The sequence below is a fragment of the Pan troglodytes genome, chromosome 2 (genome assembly GCF_028858775.2).
Source record: "Pan troglodytes isolate AG18354 chromosome 2, NHGRI_mPanTro3-v2.0_pri, whole genome shotgun sequence".
NCBI lineage: Eukaryota > Metazoa > Chordata > Mammalia > Primates > Hominidae > Pan > Pan troglodytes.
In genome coordinates, this window is record NC_086015.1 from 44,330,544 (window position 1) to 44,339,353 (window position 8,810).

The following is an 8,810-nucleotide window of genomic DNA, read 5'->3' on the forward strand; positions in this document are numbered from 1 at the left end:
ATCATAGCCTTCTGGGGGAACCCAACTTAAGATACCTTTGTACCTCCCAATCCAGTTTAGATCAGGGTCTGAAATACAATAGGTGCTCAATAAATATTTGTTGAACAAATGAGTAAATCTCCCTCCCTGTGACCACCACTCACCCTTTGGGAAATTCCAGACTTATCTATTATACATAACGTATCTGTGGGTCATTTTCCATTTTGAAGATATTTGGAGCCTGTGCATCTGAGGTGGGAAGAGAAAAGATATTTGTAATAGGATTGCTTGAACATAATTATTTCTGGTAAGCCCTTTCCTTACTCTTTATTTCATGCTTCTCCCCTGGAGTAGGGGAAGAAGAAGGGAATTCAGTTCCAGGAGAAAGGAAGCTGGAAAAATGAATGCCTGGCAGGGACATATTCTACCAGGGCCTTGGAAAGACTTGGGTTCTAGGCCCCTTTGCCCTTTGCTGATATTTTCCTAGTGGCCTAGCTTGCCCAGATGCTGGCTGAGACTTAGTTATCTTCTTATCACATCATTCTACATATGCAAGAAGTATCCATGAGGAAAAGGATGGATTATTTAGTTGAAGGTGTTAGGAAATTTGGCTCAATAAAGAAAAAGCTGGGTCCCTACTCCATACCACAAACACTAGTGGATTACAATGGATTAAAGACCTAATTGTGAAAGGCAAAACTATATAGGTTATCAAAGAAACCCAGAAAGATATGTTGTGACTGGGACAAAAAATAAGGTTCTTTAATTGGTCAAATAAGCTGGGTGCAGTGGCTCACACCTGTAATCCCAGTACTTTGTAAGGCAGAGGCAAGAGGATGGCTTATAGCCAGGAGTTCTAGGCCAGCCTGGGCAACAAAGCAAGACCTCGTCTCTATAAAAAATTTTAAAAATTAGCCAAGCATAGTGGCACACACCTGTAGTCCCAGCTATGGGGAAGCTGAAGCAGGAGGATTACTTGAGCCCAGGGGTTAGAAACTGCAGTAAGCTATTATCACACCACTACACTCCAGCCTGGGTGACAGAGTGAGACCCTGTCTCTGAAAAAATAATATGGTAAAATATACATAACATAAAATTTATCATCTTGACTTTTTTATTGCATATCACTCCTTTATTACACTAAACTAGAAAAAAATGTAGTACAGTTATTCTGAAAAAGAATGGTGGGACCATGTGACAGGGCAAAGCAAGTAGAACATGATTAAGAAATCAGGCACGGTGAAAGACACATTTGGACATGCTCAAGAGGCATTTCACTGCCACAAAACAAGGCAGGGGAGGGATTCTAAAATATACAGCAGAATGCACTTCTACCCTTAGAAGTCAAAAGGCGTATCCCATGTTGGTGTGAGGATTGGCTTACTTTCTGATGGCCATACATGGGACTAACTATTTCAACTGCCACTAGAAACCCCAAAGTGGTTGTGTGTATGTGTATGTGTGTGTGTGTGTGTGTGTATGTATATATACTTATATATATGTATATATAGTGTGTATATACATACACATACACACAAATATATGCACACATACATATATAGACAAAATTTAAGTTTCTGTGTTGAATTATGTGTTAAGTTTATGTGTTGCATTTACTTTTACAAACATATGTACACATATGTATTGCAATTATATATAATATCTGTATTTTATATAGATAAAATTATATATATTATATCTATGTTTTATATATAGATATTATATATAAAAATATGTGTAAATGCAACACATAAACTTAATTGAGGATTGATCCCAACCTTCTAAAGCCAGCTTCTGTGGTGTCAGGGAGGAAATAGTTGATTTTTTTTAACATTACTATGTAGGTTACATTTATCTTCCACTGAAATGACTAACCCCACTGCCCAAGTCAGTGACCTAACCACAGAAGGGCACAGGACTGGCTCCTGGGGTCAAATAGGCGCTCTTGCTTCATTGCTTCTTGCTTCTTCATTGGTCATGCCTTAGCATGGTTCCTCCCTCTCCCCTTCTCAAGCTGGTCCCTAGTAAACATAGCCCTGGCAAAACCTAGAGTTACTACCACTGAACTCTCTTGGCTAAGAGAAGCCTTCCCTCAGTGTGGACTGAGAACCCATGCCCCAGAGACGCTATTCCAATCCAGCTGTATGAAGGGAGTGGGTGTAGGAGATACAATGGCTGAAAGGAAAATGGAAGCCACTGGTCTCCCATCTGCAGCTACAACTTAAGATGACTACGGCTGGGCACGGTGGCTCACAGCTGTAATCTCAGCACTTTGGGAGGCTGAGATGGGTGGATCACGTGAGGTCAGGAGTTTGAGACCAGCCTGGCCAACATGGTGAAACTTCATCTCTACTAAAAATACAAAAATTAGCTAGGCATGGTGGCATATTCCTACTGTCCCAGCTACTCGGGAAACTGAAGCGGGAGGATCACTTGAACCTCAGAGGTGGAGGTTGCAGTCAGCTGAGATTGTGACACTGCACTCCAGCCTGGCTGACAAAGCGAGACCCCGTCTCAAAAAAAAAAAAATGACTATGAAGTGGTCAGTGTGACATATGCAGAAGTGCAGAGGAAGGGATGGGCAGAGAGGGCATTCCTTGGAACAGTAATCTATCTGCTGGCCTTTATTTCTTGACCTTGCTCCCAACAGCCATAGCTTCCATGGCTTTATGCACAGTCTCTTCATCCCCCCCGGGAACTACATGGGCTTGGTGGGCTTCAAGTTCTTGTCCAATCTATAGACAATGGGAATACCAGCTGGCAGGTCCAGCTGCATGAAGCCTCTTCAGAGACACCCTCCAGATGCTCGACAATGCCCCGAAAGCTGTTGCCATCAGCTGCAGTCAGCACCCATTTCCCCTCCTTGATCTAGGAAACTATCTCTTCTTTCCAAAAGGGCAGAGCTATGGCAGTAGTGTCCTTCAGACTTTCACAGGAGGGTAGCTGATCATTCTCACTGGTGTTGCCTTAGACAGGATGGTTGGGCTCCATCAGAGGTGATGAGACATCATAGGAGCACTTCCAGATCTTTACCGAGGCCTCCTCATGCTTGGCAGCAGCTTCTGCTTTATTAAGGCCAATTAGAACCCCATAGTGGCACTCATTCCAAGTCCTCATTACAGGCATCCACATCTGGTCAATGGCATCCAGCACTGTGCAGATGGTCCAGATGGCTTTTTCTTCCACTGTCCAAGCCACCACGCCTCACAGAAAAGTATCAGGCTGATCAACCCAGATCCATCTAGGCCACTGCCACAAGGTCTTTTTAAACAGCTTTATTGAGATATAATTCACCTAGCAAAAAATTCAGCTATTTAAAGTGTACAGTCCAGTGTGGTTTTAGTATATTCCTAAAGTTGTACAACATCACTACAATCAGTTGTGGAATATTTTCATCACCCCCCAAAGAAACGTTGTACCCATTAGCAGTCATTCCTCATTCATGTGTTTTCTTCTAGGAATGTAGTTTTAGGTCTTACATTTAAGTCTTTGGTCCAGTCTCAATTAACTTGTGTATTGGTATAAGGTAGGAATCCAAATTCATGCTTGTACATGTAGATAACCAGTTATTCCAGCACCATTTGTTAAAAACACTAGTCTTTCGCCCATTGGATCATCCTGGCACCCTTATTGAAAATCAATTGGCCGTAGATGAGAGTTTATTTCTGGACTTGCAATTCTATTTCATTGATCTGTTTATGTATCTTTATGCCAAAACCACACTGTCTTAATTACTGCAACTTTGTAGTGAGTTTGAAATTGGGAATGTGAGTCCTCTAACTTTGTTCTTTTCCAAGATTGTTTTGGCTTGTCTATGTCTCTTCCAGTTCAGCTAGTTACAAAGTATCATTTTGCCTCTCATCTGAGGCTGTGTCCTGTACATAGGTTTTTCTCAGGAACCTTGTCGGGAGGTCTTGAATCAGGAGTGACTGAATGCCCTAGCCATCTTCCCAGCTCATGGTATCCCAATCTCATCTTTATACCAACACTATAAACTACCTAGCCCAACTATGTCACTCAACCTGGCTCCTAAAATCCCAGCCTGAGCCAGAGTCCTTCTCCCCAAATGCCTGAGGGCAGAGCAGCTCCACGATAAAACCCAAGTAAGCTCCCCGGGTGTTTGCAGTCTCACAATGATTGGGTTTTCCTCTGCTAGGAAAAGAGAGAGAATTTAAAAATATGTAAACGTGAACAACATTTATTTTGAAAATGTTTTCTTTTTCTTGTTTTTCTTGCTATGGGTTTCTATTAAATCTAAATTAGTATAAGAATCCTAGAAGAAAGCCTAGGAAATACCACGCTGGACATGGGCCTTAGGAAAGAATTTATGACAAAGTCCTCAAAAGCAATTGCAACAACAAAAAAAATTGACAAATGAGAGGTAAAGAGCTTCTGCACAGCAGAGGAAACTGTTAGCAGAGTAAACAGACAAGACAACCTACAGAATGGAAGAAAATATTTGCAAACTATGCACCCAACAAAGGTCTAATATCCAGAATCTATAAGAAACTTAAATAATTAAACACGCAAAAAAAAAAAAACAACAACAAAGAACTGCATTAAAAAATGGGCAAAAGACATGAGAAGACACTTTTCAAAAGAAGACATACAAGCGGCCAACAAACATGACAAAATGCTCAATGTCACTAATCATAAGAGAAATGCAAATCAAAACCACAATGAGATACCATCCCACCGCAGTCACAATGGTCATTATTAAAAAGTCAAAAAACAGCAGATGTTGGTGAGGCTGTGGAGAAACAGGAACACTTATAATACTGTTGGTGGGAATGTAAATTAGTTTAACTACTGTGGAAAGCAGTTTGGAGATTTAAAACAGAACTACCATTTGACTCAGCAATCCCATTACTGTATGTTCATCCAAAAGCAAGCAAATCATTCTACCGAAAAGACACATACACTCACATGTTCACTACAGCACTATTCACAATAGCAAAGTCATGGAATCAACCTAGGTGCCCATCAACAGTGGATTGGATAAAGAAAATGTGGCATATACACACCATGGAATACTATGGAGCCATATAAAAGAATGAAATCATGTCCTTTGCAACAACATGGATGCAGCTGGAGGCCATTATCCTAAGAAAATTAAAGCAGGAACAGAAAACCAAATACCACATGTTCTTACTTATAAATGGGAGCTAAACATCAGGTACTCATGGCATAACGATGGCAGCAATAGACACTGGGGACTACTAGAGTAGGGAGGAAGGGAGAAGGGCAAGGGTCAAAAAACTAACTGTTGGGTACTGTGCTCAGCATCTGAGTGACAGAATTATTTGTACCCCAAACTTCAGCATCACACAGTATACCCAGGTCACAAACCTGCACTTGTACCCCCTGAATCCAAAATAAAAGTTGAATAGGAAAAAATAAAATAAAATAAAGTTCTGTAATGATACTTTAACACAAACTTTTTCTGTAAATATTAATAGTAAATATTTTAGGCTCACAGGTTGTATGATCTCTGCTGCAAATACTCAACTCTGCCATTGAAGCAAGAAACTGCCATGGAGTATATAAATGAATGAATGTGGCTGTGTTCCAATAAAACTTTATTTATAGACACTAAAATTGCAATTTTATATAATTTTCAGATGTCACAAAATACTATTCACCTTTTGATTTTTTTTCACTAACCATTTTTAAATGGGGGATAATTCCTTTCTTAACTATAGTTAACTATACTTTTTGGACCACATGAAAACAATAGGTAGGACAGAATTTAGTCTGAGATCCACGGTTTGCTGACCCTGGATTTAATGTGACACAGAAATCATGGCACTTGAAGGAACCACACACTGAACCAAGAACTTTTGATTAAGCAGCTCATTCCAATTAAAATAGTATTTGCAGCACCACAGTTGGCCTCAGGTTTTAACCTGAAGCCCCTAAAAGTAGGTTAGCCCAGTAACAGTGGACAAAAGCCTATTTAGAGAGACATTTCCAAAGCATGCCAGAGAGAGACCTGAGTTAGAGGCCACTTGGCCTTAAGGTCCTTGGATATTTTCCCCAGGTGGTCAGGGCCATGTTAGTACCTGTGTCCGAGGACCGAAATTGCCTCCATGGATTCCAGAGTTGCAACGCACATCCTTGTTCAATTTAGAGAGGGAGAGAAAAAAATAAAACATCATTCAGAATTGCCTTTTTGACACAGGCAGTGTTGGTGTCATGAGGACTTTTTGCTAAAAGGCCTAGATTCTGTCCTGGCTCTGCTGTCAGCTCCTGTGACCAGGAGACGCTCTAAGCCCTGACTGCCCAGTCAAAATCCTGGTGCTGTTGATTTCTAGCTGTGCCATATTAGAAATCAACAAGCCTCAGTTTGTTGATTTCTAACAAACTGAGAGATATCTCCATTTCCATATATATAAAGTGGAGATATATCTCCCAAGCCTCTGTTTCCATACCTATAAAGTGGAGATGATGATGATAGCCTCAGGGACTCATTGTGGGGATTTTATTGCATAGTGCTTTGCACATAATATGCATTTAACAAATGTTAGCTTTTCATTATTACATATCAAGGGAGAAAACATTGGTCATGCTATCTTTATGGAAATCAAAGAGGAAAGGATATGAAAATGTGAAAGGGTGAGATCTAATGTGGAATTTCAATCGTCTTTTTACAAGCAGAGCTGTGGAACCCTGGGACTAACCCTTTGTAGTTATAGCTCCATTTTTTTTTTTTTTTTTTTTTTTGGGCAACTTTTCTCTTTTTTTTTTCTTGATCAGTGTTGCCAGAGGCTTATCAGTTTTTATTCTTTCATCTTTTCAAAAAACCAACCTCTAGCTTTAGTGATTCTTCCTATTACATGCTTATTTTCTGTTTTATTAGTTTCTTCCCTTATGAGTTTTCTTCCTCCTACTTTCTTTGCATATTCTTTTTGTAACTTCTCAATTTAGTTGCTTAGCCCATTAACTTTTAACTTCTTTTCGAACGTAAGCACGTAAGGATGTAAATTTCCCTTGCGCAGCCTGCAGATTTTGATATTTAGTATTTTTGTTAACATTCACGTGCAAACATTTTCTTTTCTTTCTTTCTTTTTTTTTTTTTTTTAGACGGAGTCCCGCTCTGTCGCTCCGGCTGGAGTGCAGTGGAGCGATCTCAGCTCACTGCAAGCTCCGCCTCCCGGGTTCACGCCATTTTCCTGCCTCTGCTTCCCGAGTAGCTGGGACTACAGGCGCCCGCCACCGCGCCCGGCTAATTTTTTGTATTTTTAGTAGAGACGGTTTCACCGTGTTAGCCAAGACGGTCTCGATCTCCTGACCTCATGATCCGCCCGCCTCGGCCTCCCAAAGTGCTGGGATTACAGGCGTGAGCCACCGCGCCCGGCCTACATACAACCATTTTCTAACGCCTGTTTAATAAGGTGTCCTCCACTCCTTGGGGAGCTCTATGGTCTATCGCCCTGCTCAAAGCCTTCAGAAATACGCAGTGCTGTTGGCATCCTCCTCAACCTTGTTCGTTTTCACTACTTGTGGCAAAACTAATTCAAATATTACATGTGGATATAATCAGGTGTTAACTGATTTCCTTGAAGACAGCATTAACTTTCCACTTTCTCATTATCTTGGGTGTTTCTATGCCTCACAGTGTGGCAGGGATATTTTTACTCTGCTTTAGTTAACCGCAAATCCGCAGGTGTGTTTTGTACTTTCACTGGTTGAAAACTGGTAGATGCAGTACTCACACATGGCCAAGAGATGGTGCTATTGACCCATTTAGGTCCAGCCTTTATGTTTTGTATGCTGTAGTCATCTAATTTGCTTGCTTGTCTTTGAGTTTGTTTCAGAGAAAAGGTCCAACATCAGAAGAGTTGAGAGGTTATATGATACTGGCTAAACTCTCAGATCCTCTAGGCACTCAAGAAAAAAACATAACAAATAAAAACTCTGGTTTTAAAGATGCAGAGAAATGTCTGGCAATGCACCCTCAGGGGACCTCTCATTCCAGAAGTCTAGAAACCTCCCAGAAGGAAGAAGCACTTGCTTTCCTGTGTCCCTATGTTTGCGAAAGCTACTCAGCCATTCCCTGGAGAGGTTTCTCTTGGTGCAGTCTCTCAGCTGACGTTTTGGATCACAAATGAGCAGTCCGCACATAACTCAATTTCAAGAGTTAAAAATCTTAGCCTTTAGTTGGGAACAATTTTCCAACAAATAGGATGTGGAAGTGATGTTATCTGAGGGAAGACATGGTGCCTCTGAGCTGTTAGACCTTTCCAAACTACACATATGCCTGTGTGCACAAGTATATACACACACACCCCCCCACCCCACCCCCCACCCCCCCCACACACACACTCATTCCCCTTCTCTCTCTCTCTTAAGTGACCTGATCTCCAATCCCTCTGCAGCCTCCTGAGGGCTTCTTATTCTTTAATATGAATGAGAGTCACCAGGCAAGTTTATTAAAATGCAGATTCCAACTCAGGAGGCCTGGAGTGGCCCAAGGCTCTGCATTTTTAACAAGCTCCCAGGGGATACCGGCCATCTGGGTTTGCAGGCCACATTCTGAGGAGTAGAGGTTCGTGGCAGTGCAGAGTGGCATAATGACAGGCATCAATGTGGTTGATTCAGAGATGCCCCAGTGTTACCGGATCAAACCCAGGGTCGGGCTGCTTATTCTCAAGGCCCAGTAATGAGATGCAGATGAACTGGGAGAGAAGAGAATTTATTTCTGTAACCGGGTAGGCAGACCAACTTAAAATTACAAAGTTTTCCATTGTTTATATACCTTCTAAGCTATATGTCTATGTGTAAGTGCATTCATCTAAAGACATAAGTGGTTAACTTCTTCTAATATAACT

The 8,810-nt window shown here is 41.2% G+C and overlaps 1 pseudogene; it reads right to left on the reverse strand.

Annotated features, from left to right (window-relative positions):
* Window positions 1-2,519: 2,519 nt before the first annotated feature.
* On the reverse strand, window positions 2,520-8,551 carry LOC100608538 (phosphoglycerate mutase 1-like; annotated as a pseudogene).
* Window positions 8,552-8,810: the final 259 nt, after the last annotated feature.